At 42.2% G+C, this 18,996-nt stretch overlaps 1 protein-coding gene across 1 annotated transcript in view; it reads left to right on the top strand.

Moving 5' to 3' along the window:
* Positions 1 to 1,429: 1,429 nt before the first annotated feature.
* HS3ST5 (heparan sulfate-glucosamine 3-sulfotransferase 5) overlaps positions 1,430 to 18,996 on the top strand; it is a 289,009-nt gene continuing 271,442 nt past the window's right edge. The window contains exon 1 of the mRNA XM_047763014.1: positions 1,430 to 1,601. The gene's annotated coding sequence lies outside the window, so the exon portion shown is untranslated. The remainder of the gene's footprint in view (positions 1,602 to 18,996) is intronic.

Below are 18,996 nucleotides of genomic sequence, written 5' to 3'. Positions count from 1 at the left end.
CTGCCCCACTGTTTTGCTGGGAACAAGGGGTAGGAGTGACGTAGACTGAACTGGGAGGGCTAATACATCTCTGAGGTTTGGGATTTGGAACCTGGAAAAAGGCAAAGCCCTGCTCTCCGCTTCCCAGCTTGGCCGTGATCGCCCCCTGTGACTCCGGGTGCGCACAGCAGCCAGAGAACCGCCGCTACCACTGCCTCCCGGTCCCTCACAGCCTCCACCTCTCCTGCCTGGCGTGCTGGAGCCACACACAGGCGCCTGGACACCTGTGTCCCCCAAACTCTGGGTCTAGGCCCCTCTAACCCCGGAGAGACTGGTCTCAGCACCTCAGAGTCTGAGTCCCTCCTACTTCTATGTCCCGGGGTTCTGCCACCCTGATCACTTCCAAAGGTTTCCCAAACTGCCACCAGAGTTGCCCCGGGAGCTCTGCGCGCCCACCCGACCTCCCCATCTCTCTCCTAGCCCGCTGCTCCTGTGCCTGGGTGGGACGCGAGGTGGCTCAGCCGCAGGACCTCGGCCTCCGGGTAAATTCTCTCCTCCCCCTTTTCCGCCTAAGGCCCTGCCCACCCCCTGCAGCAAGCCTTTCGGGCGTGTGCGCCCTGCTCTCATTCTTAGGAGATACACCTGCGCTTCCTTCCCCACCCTTCTCCTCCGCCCTTTTCGCTGCGGTTTCCCGCTTGCCTTTGGGAGCACGGGAGCGGCAGCTGGAGGAGGAGCAGGGGAGGAGGGAGAGGGCGAGGAGGAGTAGGGGCGGGGTGGGTGGGGAGAGAGCCAGGAGGGTGTGGACTGGCAGCCACTCTGCAGCTGGTCGCCGGAGACCCGGGCCCTCCCGCGCGCTGGAGTGATGGAGGGGAAGAGATTCGCTTAGACACACACACGCGCACACAGCTGGGCACGTCTCCGGGAGGCAGCCGCCGGGGGCCGGGCGGCGGCCGTGACAGCACCAGCCGCAGGGACTCGGGCGCCCACACAGCTTGGCCCCTGCGGCTCCAAAGACCGGGAAGGCAAGATCCCAGCCTCACTGACAGTTGCTCTTTTGGGCAGATCAGGAGGAAGCAGGCTGCCCAGGGTGCTGTCACCGAGGACCCAGGAGGCTCTCCGTTCGGCGCTCAGAGTCCGGGGCCGCGCCGGTGCCCGCGTGGGGCGAGGAGGATGCTCACCTCCTCCCGCAGATCAGCTGCGGGCCCCGGCTCTGAGCGGACTCCGGTTCCGGCGGTCGCCCCTACCTTGCCCGCGCCGCGGGAGCGCGCTCTGCCGTACCTGGCTCCAGCCTCCTGGGGAAGTGCAGGAAACGAGCCCTAAACTCCACTACTTCTCGCCGGCCTCCTCCCCCTCGAGGCTCCCCGCCCTGGACCTCGCCGCCGCCGCCGCCGCCTGCGCCTAAGGCCCGCCCGCCTCTTACTCTCACACGCGCACGCACAGCTCCGCTAGCTCGCTCCCATCCACGCAGACTCGCTCTCCGCCGAGCCCAAGCCCGGGCGTCCGAAACTACTGGCCCAACTGCCACCGGGACTGCAGGAGACGCCCCGGGGCCCGGTGCGACCTGCCGGGGGCCCCCGCGCCCAGGGCTCCCGCCTTCGCCACTGTCGCCGCCGGGGACGTTGGTGAGCAGGGCGCGCTGCCCGCCTCGCGCCGGGGAGGGGGCTGGAGCACAGGGGGCTGAAGCCGCGTAGATTTGGGGGAACATCGCAGGGGGACGGTCGCCGAGGGGAGACGTCCCTGTGCTGCCAGCCAGGGCACTATGTGGGGCGCGGTTCTCTTGGGCACTGCCTTGGGGAGACTTTTGAGACCTACTCTGGGACTCGGGGTTAAACTAGAGCGAGATGGGAAACGGCGGGGGTGACTGAGAGTCGTTGGTATCTGTCCATCTCCCCCGAGGTGGGCGCCACTCTCAGGGCTGTCTTTGAAGGGGGAGAGGAAACACGCGTTAACTGCGTTCGGCAGAGTTTGGGGGCTCGCTTGGCCACTTCTCAGGGTGGCTGCGGAGCTGGCGCTGGGCGCGCGAAACGGCTTTGGGAGAGTGAGGGGCTGCGAGGCCCAAGAAGAGGGCAAGAGAAGGGCGGGCGGAGCTCGGGGAAGTTGCAGGTGTGGTGCGTTCCCCGCCCCAGCCGGCCTCCGCCCCTCGCAGCACCGGTCCCCACCCCAGGGCAGCCCCAGCTCACGCAGCCCTCCCCCCATCCGGACACACAAACACACACACAGACACACGCGCACTCAGGAAATAGATGCAATGGAGTGGTTGGTCATACCGTTATTACTAAGAGGTACGCGCGGTCGCTGTGGCTTCTGACTGGAGCGCGGAGACTTCTGCTTATTGGACTTGGGCGACCGCCTTGCTTTAGGGAAGGAAGCTCCCAGCCTCCAGTGGATGCTTCTACCTGTCACTGTCAGGTGCACAGCAAGCAAACCTCCTCCACAACCCTGGAAGCACCTCCTCTTGCTGGACTCCGCTCTCTGGCTTCCCGCCTGGAGGACTTCAGGGCGCCCACCCAAGGGAGCCGCTGTTCACATCCTGGTTGCCCCAGTACTCACCCGGTGGGTCTCTCTCTTTAGCTCTCTCTCTTTCCTCTCTCCACTTTCTTCCCCCACCTCCCCCCCACCGGCTTCTTCATGGAAAACATTGATCCCTTAAGGGGAGGTTTAATATTTGCAAAGTGCTTTATATCATATTACTTCGTGGATACATTTAATTGCACTGTAACTCTTGTCTGATTTATGTAAACTTAGTCGGATAAATAGCAGGCAGGGTCAGTTTGGGGTGGGAACGAGATTGGGTGGGCGTTTTTTACCCGTACTGCTTTCCAAACTGATTTGCTAGAAGTAATTTAAAGCTGGTGCTTCTGAAAGCTTTTTTGCTCAGTAGTTTTGACATGTTTCAGGGCTTTAGACAAATGTTTCCACAGTACCGTTTATTTCAAGTATCTTCAGCTTCTAATTCCAAGAAAAAGTTGAATATAATAAAAGGGATTACAAATTTGGATATCTAAACTATTTTTTAATGTTTTTATTGGTATCAATTATGTTGTAGCAGATTTTTTTTTTTAATTGCCTTCCTGGTTCCTCCTAGTGAAGCTTGAAAGAAATGTAAACAATACTACTTACCTTCCTCCCTCTGTTTACAAATGGTCCTTACTGAAAGTGACTTGATGAGCAGCTGGGTAGCCTTCTTTACTTTAGGAATATGAAGTCATTCACTAGTGAATTGATGGAGACACACGAAATCATTGTAAGAAATATAATGATAGGAAGGAAACTGTTGCTTAAATTTAACTACCTCCAGTGTAGGGAGTCTTAATAGTGAGCATGAAAACTGCTGTGGCCTCTTCCAGATTAATCTGGGCTGTTTAAAAATATATAGATACATCATCCATAAAGTAAAATAATAAAAATTTCAAATAGATACCTCAAGCATGTTTTATGGGAAATTATGAGCATATTCTTCAGTGGAGTTTTGCAGAAGTACTAGGATCATGGTTTCTAAGTTAAGCCAGATCTCATGCTTACATTTTAACACTGGAAGTTGCTCTCTTTGACTTTGTGAGAAGGGGCTGCCCACAGTGAGTTGACTATTCTGGTATAATTATCCATACCATTTTGCAGGCATACACAGATGTTTTTGAATGAATAACCTTCTTACTCACTGAATTTTCACTCATTCAAAAAGTATTTATTGAGCACAGGAGCTCACACAATATGCAAAGCTGGGCTGAGTGTTATTTTAAATAACAAGGAAGAATTTTCAGTGGAAGCAGGGTAGTTACTCCCACACTGTGTAAAAAGAATTGCAGAGCAGTGACTTACTTAAAGAAACAGGATTTTACCCAAAGTAGGTGGTCAATCAAGAGTTGTTGACTCAAAAATCATGCAAGATGTTCAACTTTGCTTTCACCATAACTTTGCTTTCACCATAAATCCCACCATTATTCCTAACACACTGTGTCATTTAGATATGACTCAACTTTAAAGAATTGATGTTGACTTTAATCTTCTCACTCTTTGTCTGAATACTTTGGAGAAATAGAACTATCTGTGCACTGCTCTAGCTTTCTGTGTATGATTTCTATGGCGCAGTGCCAGATCTGCATATGTCATTAGTATTCATTTATGAATAAATGCAAATGTTACCATTGCATTGAGAAAGCAAACTTGAATTCATAGACTGCAACAAATATTATGCTACTTTTCTCATCTTTTTATTTTTCTAATCTCAGCAACAGTAATATCTCTTTACCAATGCAATATTATGTAAAAGAGGAGGTTAGCAAAAATGGTTATTAGGATTTGTTAGAAAATGGGAAATGTCTTATGGAAATTTTAGCTGAGAATTTTCTTTGACTTCTCAATGTAACTTCCCTAGTAAAAAGGAGAAAGCAATCTCTTAATAAAGGGAACACTTAATAAAAATGATGCTAAAAACTCTGGGAATAGAATGTGAGCAATAACACTATTGTGCCATTGAAATTATGTGAACACTTATATATCTTATTTTTGCATGATTTAAAAATTTTTCTTTTTACGAGTTCCTGTCATGGCCCAGCAGAAACAAATCCATGAGGATGCAGGTTCAATCCCTGGCCTCGCTCAGTGGGTTAAGGATCTGGTGTTGCCATGAGCTATGGTGTAGGTCTCAGAGGCAGCTCAGATCTGGTGTGTCGTAGGCCAGCTGCTACAGCTCCGATTTGACTCCTAGCCTGGGAACCTCCTTATGCCACGGATGGGTCCCTAAAAAGACACAAAAAAATTATTTTTAATATTCAAATATTTCTTTATTCTGAGATTATTGCAGTTAAGTGAGGAGGTATCGATTGGTAATGAAACTGTAGTTTGTTTTAAGAAAAGGTGAAAGAAAGGAGAGAAAAATCAAGTTAAGGAAATGATTATTCAAGCCACAGATTTATATTCATTTGAGTCCTATCCTTTTCTGGTGGAGAGGGGGACCTTACAACCAAAATAATTAGTTAAACTTTCACTATGACCTAAATTATTACAATTTAGAAAAATCCTACATTTTAATTTTTCTGTGAATTTAATACAAATTCTTCAAAACCAGCAAAAGTATAACTTTTTCCCCCTGGAATTCAATTTGATTGTTGACAAAGTTGTTTCACTTTAGAATCAGTATTTGTTTCTGAGGGTTGTGATGTTATCCTACCCTTCACAGCAGGAGTGCAATTAAAGAAAGATATTAATAACTACACTTAAAAATCACTAATCCAACTCAAAACCACTTCAGAGCAGCTAACACTTATGAAAAGTAGAAGCAAAAGATTATATCTGGAGATCCACATAATGTATAGGCAAGATAAATGAACCTCTCTAAATCTCATATGCAAGTTCCATTAGCATGTCTTAACATTTGGTACAATGGATTATCTTCCAACGTCTTGAAAGATTTTACGAAAGAAAGCTTTGTCAGTATTAAGAGATGGTTGAAGAGCTGGTTTGACTTTAGACCATTTTACCTAGATTGTGTGTGGGAAATGGGTAAGTTTATACACACACATGCACACACACATACTTATATTTAAATGTATATATATGCACACATGTATACATATAGAGTACATCTTTATATAATTCTTCATGTTTATGTATAGATCTACATTTTGTCTAATAACCTTGAACAGTAGAAAGAGAGTCCCCTTCATGGCACATGTAGTTTGTGAAATCAGCATCATCTGGAGAATGGAACTTATTAAATCCTCAACTAGTTTGATATTAAAAATTGGATGTGTACCAACCTTTTTTTGAACAGTTTTTTAAGAAACACTTATCATAACCTCTAGTATGTGCCTGACACTGTCCAAGGAACAGTCTAGTATTAACTCAATGGTAGCTGCCCTGCTCTCCCCAGAGGGAAAATAAGTAGGTAAAGTGGGTGTTATTATCCTTGTTTAGGATTTGAGAAAAGTCAGGCTCAGCGAGCCTAAATAAATGGTGTAAGCCCCACAGCAACTAAATGGCAGTTAGGCTCAGGCAGGCCACTGTGCTGTGTGCCACTGTTCTTGAACAGGTGTTTTTATTTTTGTTTTTTAAAGTTAACTTAAATAGGGAACCAAGTGGGGACCAAGTTAATTGTAAAGCAAATGCTCTGTAGCAACTGAGATTTATGAGCATTTTCAAGTTAGAGTGAATTCTTCAGGAATTCATAAGGAAGGCGATTGGCGTGAAGCACAGAAATAACCTGAACTAGAGCAAGGCTGAAACAGTGCTGGAACTTAATGCAGTTTTTAATGGACTCAATAATTTTCCTAGGTTCAGCTACTTTTTTTAAATTAGGGAACTTAAGAACTGATGCCGTCTTTAAGTACTTTTAATAGCTCAGAGGTTCTGATGTTGAATGTTTTATGCTTCCCATAATATCCTTATAATGTGAACTTCTTGCACAGAGGTCAGTGATACATGTTCCTATATGGTACTTGCCAGAGGAATGAGAGTTTCATGTGAAGGTGTGAAATGAGACTTATTCTGCTCTGACCCATGTGGCATATGCTAGGCATCCAGTTAATATCTCCTGCATGAAATTGATAATCCAGAAACTTTACATGGCTTTATAGTGGCATAGTTTTAACATTGCGATGTAATATCATATAGAATTTTTCCTTTGTTGCGATGACCTCAGGACATACCATCTGCAAAACCCCGGAGAATAAAAATCTTTATAAGATTGAGTGCCCTGAGATAGAAGGAAGAGGATAGGAAAGGAAAGTAAAACAATAAATTGATTAAAATGTTTAAATTTAGAAGTTGACAGAAAAAAAAAAAAAGCTGCTTGTAATTGTACCTTTTATTTGTAAAGGGGCGTATAAGACATAGTTGACCTTAACAGAATCTTGACACTGCCAACTCTTTCCTGCCATAAATATTGTTTTATTATTTGAGTATAGTTTGGGGAACTATTTAGGAACATATTAAAATGTCACTGGAATGCTCTTTGCCATACCCCACTACATCAAGTCAATAAAAAAGTCACAATTCTTCATGCACCTCAACATAAAATAAGGTATTTATTATATTATGCATTCTGGAGTCAGACAGAGCTGGCTGAGTTAGAATCCATGCTTTGTAGCTTGTTAGCTGTGGGATCTTGGACCAATTACTTAACCTTTTAAAATTCTTAGTAGTCTTACCTGTTATGTAGCGATGGAAATAGCGGTTCTAGATTTCCACATATCTAGATTTGCTAACATGTGAAATGCCTAGCATGCAGAATCATGCATAGAGAAGATTCAGGAAGCAGTAATTGATGCTGTGGTTATCATCATCTTTAATATCACTGTAACATCATCACCAGTGGTTAAAGATAATGAGCTCATTATTCTCTCTATATCTGTCTGTATGCGCATGTGTATGTTGAATTGTTGTTCTCTGTTACACAGCATAGGTTCTGTGGATTCTCTTATTGTGGAGGGAAAGATGTGAAGAGAAGAACTATGTGTTTCAGACTTAAGCATGATTAAAGTGTTACTGGATTTAAAGGCCTGTGTCAAGGACAGAAATTGAGAGGAGTCTTTTGGACAGCTCCTTCACAGTTTTTTCTTGCCAGGCCCAGCTGTAGACCTTCACAGAATTCTTTGGGCCATACATCCTCTTATACAAATGAACAAAAGGTTTGCTAAAAGCATTGAACTACTCATATTTATCTTTATATACTATATATATCTTTATATACTATAGATAAACTATATACTATGTTTTTCTTTATATACTTTGAAGTATTAGGATGCACAGAAATTTCTTTCTCTTTTATATTTTTATACCATGGAGAATTCATGGTTTACAGTAAAATCTATTTCCTAACTGTGGTGATTACATTTGAGTACCTTGACTTAAAAGTTTAAGTTTTAGTCTTAGATTTTTTTTTCCTGTAACTTTTTTAATTCTGATAGCCACTTGGCTATCTTTACTTGCCAGACATAAAGCTTAGAAAATAAGGTTCCTCCATGTTATTTTGTCCTGATGGATATACTATTTACCTCTTTATCTTTGTAAAAATAATAAGTGATTAGAGCTAAGGTTTAATTAACAGTTACTATGTATCATAGTCTTAAGACATTTCTCTCCCACAATACATTCAGTGAGGTACGTGTCATTAGTATTTCCATTTCACAGATTTGGAAACTACCGAGGCCTAGAGATGCCCTCCAGCTAGAGGGTTGGGAGCCATGATCTCAGCCCATGCCATCTGGCCCAGGGCCAACACTTACCCTGAGTAGCAATTAGCCCCTGAGCACCATCCCTGGATTTCTGGTCCTTGAAACCCATGCTGTTTCCCTGTGTCCTCCCTGTAACAAAAGAGGGGTTTGTCTTCAAGAAAGGTTAATTTCCTATTTCATCGTATCGTACTGTATACGTGCAGTGGCCACAAAAGCAAAAAATGCGGCTGTATTAATTTTTAGCAAATGATTGGAACTGTTTTTCAATAGATTTGAATTGGGTGCCAAAATCCCGCTAACTAGGTGCACTTATGCTCCATAGACAGGAGTAGGGAACTAGCAGATTGCTAGTGGAATTTCCTCATCTGGTGAGCCAGCTGCCTGTGACCTCAACTTCCTAGCTGCCTCACTTTTCTGAGCCCAGTGAGGTAGGATAGGACCAAAGGGCATTCAGAATGGGGTCTTTTATGTGGGGTTTTTGGTTGTGTGTTGGTTGTGTTTTGTTTGAGGGAGAAGGGGGTCCTTATCCCAGGACCATAGCGTGGAGAAACAGACTCTCTACCAGGAGCCCCAGAGCCCTTTCCTCCCAAGAAGAGCTGAAAAAGGGCCCTGGTATTGTTCCTTGGGCCACCTGACTGCATGTCTCTCATGAGCTGTATTGTGAGAGGGGTTGCACTGTACTGTGTCCTTGTCGCCTTCATCTCCATGGTACTTAGCACATGGTAAAATGGGGCAGACTTGGAGCTTCTTCCTTTAGGCATCTCAGAACCTGGAAAGCAGAGAGCTGAGGGTTCCAGGCGGGAAGGATACAAGGGGAGAGGTGGAGGCAGAAAACAGGGCAGATAAAATATGAGGGGGTGAAGGGCCAGCACTGGGATTGGTAACGCCTCAGAGTACTTATTTTCATTTTAGTTTTATTCAGGTATGGTTATATTCCTCTGTTCCCAAACCTACATAGATTGCGGTGCCCAACTTAATCCTGAGATCCGATGTTTGAAAACGGAGAACGTTACTGCTTATTGTCCCAATAGTTAGTATCTGGTACACCATAAAATTTTAATAAATATTAGTTATAATTATTATAACTTGATTTTCTACAGACAAAATTATTTTTTCTTAATCAAGTATTTATCTTATTCTCATATACTGTTTACTCTGAAACAGATGACTAGACAGTCAAAGGTTACTTGAGAGCATTTGGTGGGAGGATTTCTGAATTACAAATACATCCTTTAAGAGACACCCAACTCTGTACTTAACCAACAAGAAGATCACGGGCTTGTGAATTTTCATATGCTGTTACTTTCTTAATGTTTCCTCTTCTCAAATACTTTCTGTTATCTTGCTCTTCTGTACTGGTAGCATCATCTGTGCAGAGAAATCCAGGAAAAGTGAGAAACCAGAAAAAATAGTTACAGAGTTTTATAGTAGGAACACAGGTAACTTGGAATCATCTTGTATTTTTCCTTCTCTTCCTCTAGTTTGTCACCAAGACATGACAATCTTGAACATCTACCTACCTATCAGCCCCAGTGCTACTGCTTTAGTTCAGATCAACAGAACTTCTCTCCTGAATTACTAGCCTCTTTTTTAGCTTCAAGTTTCCATCCTCTTCAGTGCTTTTGGAATTTCTTTTCTGAGTGCAAACCTGATCATGTAATTGCCCTGCTTAATAACTTACAGCATCCTTTGCCTTGAGGGTAAAGTTCAGGCTAGCTCAACCTTCAAAGACCTTACTGTTTCCCATGGCCCAGACTGGGACTCATCTATCACTCAACAGGAGGTTCCTGCAGTTGGGTGAAGTAAAGAATAGATTGTGTTCTTTCACACTTTCATGCCTTTGCACATGCTGGCCCCTCTGCTGAGAGGGTTCTCTGCTTCTCTCACTTCCTCATCACTTCTCTTTCTTTCTTCTCTCCTTGGCAGCCTCCACCCCCCCACCCAAGCCAAGATAGGCTAGCTTTCTGATCCACCATTATATATAGTATAAGTCATAGTCTACGGAATTACTGCTTTATTTGTTAGTGCCCCTCCCTACCCCCCCCCGCAACCTCCATCAGAACCTGAGCCTGTACCTTAATCCCTGACCCAACACAGGGCCGGGCAGATATTTTGAAAGCTGCACATGTTACAATCTTTGTGCCAGGACTCAATGGTTCTTAAAGTAGGCTAGAAGAGAAAGACAATTTTTGTTGTTCCCGAAGAGAGCCAAGCAGGTCTTAGCTTCCCAGGTTGGCAAAAGGGACTCTGACATCAGAGGAAGTGGAGTGCAGAGACGGGAACTGGAGATCTCTGAGTTGCCCTGTGGAACCTTGGATGCTCATGTGCAGAAACAAGGTCCACATTCTCCTTCATCACCTGACCACAGGTGGGAACTACGCCTCTGTCCTTGCTGTCTAAACGCTTGCCACCGAGTATCACTTGCCACCTGCAGCCAGCTGGGGTGAGTAGCAAGAAACAATATCATGACAGCAGCGCAAATCATCACTCATACATCTAGCAGCTATGCATTGAGCATCTACTATAATCCGGGAACATCATTAGCTGATTCAAAAGTCTGAGTTTGGCATATGACAAAGTATTAAGGATGCAGTGAAGTTGAGGTTATAGGAATCCATACAATCTCAAAGTCAAAACATTTCAGAGTTGTTTTTTTTCCCTTGAATACATTTTTTTTTTTTTGCTTTTTAGGGGTGCACCCTGTGGCATATGGAAGTTCCCAGGCTAGGGGTCAAATCAGAACTACAGCTGCCAGCCTACACCACAGCCATTGCAGATCCAGGCCTCACCTACAACCTATGCCACAGCTTGAGGCAACGCCAAATCCTTCACCCACTCAACAAGACCTGGGATCAAACCCTCATCCTTATGGACACTATGTCAGGTTCTTAACCCACTGAGCCACAATGGGAACTTCCCTTGAATACTTTTGAGGGAGCTCATGGCCATTCAGTGTGTTCTCTTTGAGATGCTGATCACTTAGAATTTTTTTCATTTTGATTTTTTAGAACTATCTGGAATAACACACATTTTCTCAATAAAGGGGATTAACATTGTGACACATAAAGGGAGAATTTATACCATTCCCACTGGACCTTGCATCCCATAGGCAGAGGAGTACCAGGAAAAGGAAGGAATACAAGTTATTGTCTTTTGCCTACTTCTACTTTCACTCATTATTTTCCATCTGGAAACCTTTTTTTTTTTTTTTTTCCACCTGGGATGAACAACCAAATTATTAATTCCATTTAAATAATCTGCTGTATTCAGAAGAGTAGCTGCCAAATTTGTTGGGACCTATAACAAGATAATTAATTATCCAGTAACATGAGGACCATTGGAGTTTGGGATATAAAACAGATGGTGAGAGAAGAAGGATGAAGCAGTCAGGATGCTGTGAGGGGTGCGATAAGTCTTTTCGCCTGTGTAGGGTAAAGCCACTTGTGCGCCAGGCCTCCCCTACACTCCCTGCTGTGCTGCTTTTCCCCCCATTGATCCTTCCACCACTCCATCAACCGATCTCCCCCCGAGACTCCAGCTTCCTGGCCCCACGGCTACCACATTCATTTTCAATGGCAGGGGAAGGAAGGGGAGGTGAGGGCAAAAGGTCTGCTCCCCTTAGACCCTAGACACAATGCCAGCATCTGTGGCAAGCCCAGCACCTAGCCCATGGAGCGAAGCAGGCTGCCATTACCCTTGTCTTGACATTGCTTTTAGTCACGCAGATGTAGAGCTTTAAAGAGTCTGAGCTTCCTTTCAGAAGCAGTTAAGATAAATTAATATTACGAGCAAATGCCGTGCTTTTTTTTTTTTTTTTTTCATTTGCAGATTTCAAAGACCTAACCTGAAGTCTAAACATTCCCCGAGAGAAAACCTGGTTGAGTATCAGTGAAAAATCCCTACAAGAAAGAGTTCATAACCCCCTCTGCCCATCCACTTTTCACAGCAATACTTCTCTGGGTCCAATCCAGTTGGTACGAATTAGAAAGTACATTTATACTGACCTCAGTGTTTGTTGGTAGAGATTATAGTGACTTCACTATGAATGCTGTTCTTACAGATTACCATCATAAGGCATTTTTAACTCTGAGAGTCGTAATACTTGTTGGTGTGACCAAGGGGGTGACATTTAGATTTCAGATATTAAAAAAAAAAATGATTTAATTGCAAACTCTATCATTCATGCACCAGAGAAATAGGGAATAACCTAGTTGGGATGGCTTCACAATAAAGTTACTCATTCATCATGAAAGAGTGAGTTTCTGATCTGGGGAAGCAAGCAGTCACCTTGCCTATCCCACCCTCTCAATATCAGGCCCATCTTTTATCATTTAAAGTAGAGCTCCCTGAAATAGATTACACTGACAAGTAGTAATTACTGACAGCTGCATTTAATTAGCAAAGCAGATTCCTGCTCATGACAATAAAGCATTATTACATGTTTAGCATTACCACTGGTAGTAAAAGAGGTGACTTTGCTAACACAGAACTAGAAGACCTGTTTTCTTTATTTAAACACGCGCACACACACACAGGCAGAGTTTGGCTGGAATTGAGCTTGTGCTGCGTGGGAGTGTCTGGTTACAAAAGAAAAACAGTAACTAAAAGTGTTGTATAAAAAAAAAAAGGCAGATTTTACAAGAAATAAGAAACAGTCCAGTGCCAAAAACTGGCCCCCAGTCTGGAATTGGGTGTCAGTGTTTCTGTGTCTGTTTGTGTGTGTGTGTTTTTGGGGAGAGGTGGGATTATGGAGGTGTATGGGTGCCAGAGACAGAAACACGGTTACCCCATGTAAATTAGTAATTTCTGATTATATTGACACTCTTGTCCTTCCTTCCTCCCTTCCTTTCCTCCCTCCCTGTTCCCTCTCTCCCTCCTTCCTTCATTCCTTTCTTCCTTCTTTGCTTCTTTTTGTTGTACTTCACCCTTTATGCAACTCTGACTTATATTTGAAAAGTATATGCAGTCAAATTTAGGATTTCCTACACATTCTAAATTTTGAAGTTAATCACAGTTTGCATCCATTTCTTCTTATAATATAGGCTTGTCTGGAGTTCCCTCATGGTTCAGCAGGTTGGGGATCCGGTGTTGTCACTGCTGTGGCTCTGGTTATAGCTGTGGCTTTGGGTTCGATCCCTCCCCCAGGAACTTTCTCATGCTGCAGGTGCAGACATGTGTGCATATATATATATATATATATACACATAGATGTCTGTCTCCCAGTATCCCTGATATTCCACCTCCTGGCCCTATCTTGCTCTCATCTGGTCATGCTTATGGAATGAAGGTGTAATGATAAGATTTGAAACATCGCAATAGACAGTCAGTGTTTGGAGAAACATGTACCACCTTCCTAATGTCTTCAATCCAGAGTGCCTAGATAGCTGCTTCTAGCTTTAAGAAGGGCTATGAAAAATGCTACAATTAGCAGTCCTTGACAGTCATGTGACATTTGCTATTTTCATTTCCTAAGTATATCATTCCAGATACATCAACAGATCAGCTTATTGTGGCATCATCAGTATAATGAGAGTCCAAGAACCTAATATATTTTCTCACACTCATGGAACCCAATTCAAAAATGTTTACTGGAGGTCTAAAATCTGAAGCAAAAAAAAAAAAAAAAAAACTACGGTGTTGCATGTCCAGAAGTTGTTTTCCCTGAGAAAACCTAGTATGTGTTCACAAAGCTGCTTTAAGTTATCTGGACAGCATTTATTTTTCAAGTTGTAAAAATAGACAGTATAATATACTGCCGTCTTGTAACATGCCACTTATAAATGCTGAATTCATAAAAATCAACTTATGTATCCATGGCAATAAGAAGCAAGATGAATATGAATAAAGAAATCCTAAATTGATCCTCCAAAAAATTTCCATCATCAAACTGTTCAGCAGACTTGTTAAACTCTCTTGATTTTTTTTTTTTTTCCTTCTCTCCCACTCACCCTCTAGTGGACAGAAGCTAAAGAACAGGGGGGCTTCCTAGGATAGCCTGAGCCACGTAAACAATGGAGATTCCACAAAGGATATGACCAAGCCACGAGTTTGATTCTTATCATTCTCACAAGTCCATTATGATCACAAACCATGTTCACATCCCCAAACTGGGCACTGTACCATCTTCATTCTCAAACACAGATAATTTTAACAAGGATATTTAAAGGCAAAATTTTCAGGAGCTTATCTGTATTTCAAGGAGATTTTACAAAAAGTAAATTCTAAGAAACAGCGATTATAGGGATTCTAAATATAAATATCTAAGCAAGTGTTAAGACCATTTAAGAGTTATTCTGAATATTAAAATGCAAAGCTTCATGAACATTCTAAATTTAAAGCCCTACTGAGTCTTACATTATATCAGAATTTAAGTCCTATTAAGAATAGAGCTTTATTTTGTTGGGTGCTTTAGAAACCAAGCAAGAAAAGAAGATTCTTCACTGAAAACAGTTTATAGAATTCAAGGACATTGACTACAAAGAAGTATTGTGATCATTGAAATTGGATGTGTTTGACAACTCAATGTTTCAATTATAAAACTTTCCAAAATTAGATCTATAAAATTGGAAACTGCTACGCAACTGCTCTAATTACTGTGCTAGTTCATAAATTAGTACTGAGGAATAAAGGCTCAAATAATCTCTTTTAAGAAGTCTTTGCCTCAACATTGTCATTACTCAGAATTGTACATTCAGTCATTAGGTGAATACTTGATGAAGGCCTACTGTGTGCCATTGGGATTAAAACACACACACAACCGTCCTCTGGATTCAAGGAATCAAGTGAGAAAGTAAACTATTACCTTACAATTAAGTAAGACTTTTAGTTTTGTTTCTCTCCTCCCTTCAACTAGAATGTAAACTCTACTGAAAGTAAGAGTTTTTGTTCACCAGTATATCCTAAGTATGATAAAATATTACCTGGTGCACAGTAAGTGCACAATAAGTATTTGCTGAGATCAGCAGAGAAGAGGGGAAGGGAAAGGAGGAAGAACGTACTTCCAAGGGAGATAAACTCTGTCTAGAAGCTCTAAATGAAAAATAATTTGAGCAAAGCTTACAGGGGCCACATATACCTGCATAAAACTAAGTGGGCTTTTTTTTTCTTTTTCTTTTGTTTTGTTTTCTTTTTCTTTGAAACATGCCTTAATATTGAGTCAAAGAACCATACTTTGACAGCTAAAAATAATAAATAAATTCTTGGAATGCAGGGACACTCCTTAAGACCCCTCTGTCCATCTCTATTTGTGTTTCACATGCATAGCAACTGTATCTAAAATCTATCTTCCTTCTCTACAAACTCTTAATGAAACTACCCCCCCAACTCAGCCCACCTTAACAAAGGAAGAACGCTTTCATCATTTACCTGTCCCACTCTATTTTTGAACCAGCTACTTAATTTTTATCAAAATGTATCTAACATGCATTTTAAAACTGGAGCAGCCTTTGCTAGAAAGCCAAGTCTACTTCGTGGTTTAAATATTTTAACCCTTGATCAACTACACCTAGATGATTAACCCCATCAAGTTGACCTGTAGAAACTTCTGTTGTATGGTGATTGAATGTCTCTGCCCTAAGCCCAACCTCCTACTACAAGAGGAAGCATAAATTATCTGCAGATGCTAAACCTAGCAGTCTATTATTCAGAAAGTGGGAGCTTAGGCTGATGCATTCAAGGTTCATTTCCTACCATAACGCAATTCAAAGAGGTTTTTTGTTTTTTTTTTTTGATCTTTGTTTCAGTGTTCCTTTCTCCATATTTTTTGGCCTGGAACCCAGAGTAGACATCTTCTGCATGTATAACTATCATTTCTTAGTTTGGCAATACTTCACTGATTGGCCGTATGACTAAAGTTGTCCTCTGCTATAATGTCCTTTAAGTTGAATGAAACATAGTATCAGCAGTTGGAATCATTAGAAAGCGTGAGTGGTTACCATGGTATAAGAAAGGTGGCTGTAATGGGTGGTTGCTCAGGTACAGACCCATTCCTGGTCCATCTGAATGCACTTGAATATGTTGGCTGAAACTCTTCCTTGAGAACATCACTGAAGAGGCTACTGATAGGCTCATGCATCCTGGCTGGAGAAGGCAAAGGACATAAAAACAAGTCAGCAACTGACCAGTGACACATAAAGTGCACAAAGATGTACTTTTCCGTGAAACACCTTATTTTGTCGAAGGGAAGTTTTTGGGATGGCAAATAGCTACAGGAAAGGCAGGAGAATAAATTCTAGCCTATATAATGATTAAATAATTTGGGGGAAGGGTGTTCATTTTTTAAACCTTGGAGTTAGAGCCATCAAACTAATGTTGCATCAAAATGTTTGAGGTCCAAGGATTTTGTTCTGTTGTATGTGATTGAATGTCAAAAGCCAGGTATAAATGATGAGTAAAAGTGATGAGCTGAAACCATAACCTGCCCGTGGCAGAAACTTACTTTGTCCCTCCACCTCCAAGTTAGAAATGAAAGTTTTCAGGAATACTGTTTAAGGGAACACAGATGTAACTCTGTTCACGTGATCCAGAATCTTTTTTTTTTTTTTGTCTTTTTACCATTTCTTGGGCCGCTCCCACACCATATGGAGGTTCCCAGGCTAGGGGTCTAATCGGAGCTACAGCTGCCAGCCTACACCACAGCCACAGCAACACAAGATCCAAGCTGCGTCTGTGACCTACCCCACAGCTCATGGCAACACCAGATCCCCAATCCGCTGAGCAAGGCCAGGGACCAAACCCGCAACCTCATGGTCCCCAGTCAGATTTGTTAACCACTGAGCCACGAGGGGAACTCCCAGGTGATCCAGAATCTTAGAAACTTTACAATTTTTCGGGTGCCCATGAGACCTGGCTGCTGTCTTGTCTAAAAAGGAACCAGAATGGGTAAGCATTTTCAAGCAGTTATATTTTTTATGCAGTATGGCTATAGCAATACACAGTATTAGGTTGTTAGATTGTGTTTATCTCATACAAACTCCTTTCTCTTTTTCCTCCTCTTGAATCTCACACTCTTAGGAGCTAAGATCAGGCACAAAGAAGTCCATTCCCTTCCAGTACTCCTGCTAGAGTCTTCTCGGGATGTCTTGCTAACCCTTATCTCCTGACACATCATCTCTTGAAAATAGCCTTCTAGATTTCTTTGGCCCTAAAGTTAAAACTTTCTTTTTCTTTTGAGAACCTTTGAAAAAATCCTCTGTCCCAAATAAGAATCTAAAGCCTGAAACCAGTACTCCTTAACCCATCACAGGCCACCATAGCTTTATACCCTGGATAACTTCGTATGATTTAGCATTCCCTTCATTACAAAGGAAAGTGTAAATTAAGTATATAGAAATAATATTTGCATTGATTGAGCAACCATTGAATGCCACATCCTATATTATACCCTTAATATTCTTTCTGTGGTCTTCACAATAACCCAATGAAGTAAGTTCCGTATTCAGCTTTTATAGATAAGGAATTATAGCTTAAGTTGAAATTCTCAAAGCTGAAAAGTTAGGGAGATGTAGGGTTAGACACTGAATTCCTATCTTTCTGATTCTGTATATTCATGACTTCTGCCTCCAGATATATTGCCCACTAGAGATTTTTCTGAGGATGAAATTTAAGTATTACTGTACTGTTGATACTCACCAACAGATTAATGGTTTTACCTGTTTCTTCCTGCACATACTCAGTAGTCATCCAAGCATGACTTCTTAACCCCTTAATAATTTTATATATCATTAGATGCATGCTAGGTAGTTTACTTATGTTATTTTTCTCTAATCCTAATAATAATCCTGCTTTACTAGTTTGTTTGTTTGTTTGTTTGTTTTTCCCTTGTGCCTTGTAGGTTAAAGCGCTTCCCTTCATTCTGGTGTATGACTTCTTGTCAAATGTGTTAGGAATGGGCGAGGTTGTGCTGAGGTAACAGAAGACCCCACCTCATTGGTTTCACACCTCAAAGGCTCATTTCTCCTTCTCATCATGTGTCCATTGCAGGTTGGAGGACTCTACTTCAAAGGGACCTGGGCTGTCAGAGCAGCATCTATTGGGACGTTGCTGATCTTGGCATAGGAGAAAGACGTCAGTGTGGAAGACAGGATAGCCATAAAAGCTACCCTCTGCAACTGACAGAAGTCACTTGTGTTCATTCTATTAACCATGTCAATTCCTATGGCCAAGTCTGATGTCAGTGAGGCAAGAAAATAGTCTTCTCTCAAAGAGAAGCAGTGAATATTTGGAATAGCTTAACACTGTCTATGAAATTACATATGAAATCTCATCATATCCTAACACTATGGTCTATCGAGTATTTTAGTGGGTAATTCAAACCTTCAGAGAGATTAGAAAGGATAGGTGGCAAGAAGAAGGGAACTAAGCTGCAAGGAATTTTCTCAAGGGCTACTTGAGCGGCTTCTATAAGAATGACCTCCAGGATTTTTGTCCTTTCACAAATAGGTTTCTTCTCATTTATTGCTTTTGCTAAAATGAATTTTAGGCATTATCAAAAGGGAATTTATACATGGTACTATTGCCTTTTTGAATTTAGAGTATATATTTAGAATTTGGAATCGCTTTCTCTGGTGTCAGTTCTGCAGCTGATTTTTTTAATGTGTTATGTGAGCAAATGTAGATTGTAACTATAAACACAGTGCAAGGAAGAAGCAGACCCATCTGTCTCTTTCAAACTTGATTAGGGAAGGGTGTGCAGATAATATTTTTAGTATGGTCTTAAAATTAAGGTTAAGTTGCTTTGAAGCAAGTTGACTACCAGAGATTTATTCATTTTGAGGGTTAAGATAAAACAAATAGAAAATATATACACATTCCCAAAGACACATTATGTTGCTCCTTTAAAACC

Source organism: Phacochoerus africanus, chromosome 2 (genome assembly GCF_016906955.1).
Source record: "Phacochoerus africanus isolate WHEZ1 chromosome 2, ROS_Pafr_v1, whole genome shotgun sequence".
NCBI classification, from domain to species: domain Eukaryota; kingdom Metazoa; phylum Chordata; class Mammalia; order Artiodactyla; family Suidae; genus Phacochoerus; species Phacochoerus africanus.
Note: the sequence above shows the minus strand (reverse complement) of the source record. Positions and strands in the feature narration are given on the sequence as shown.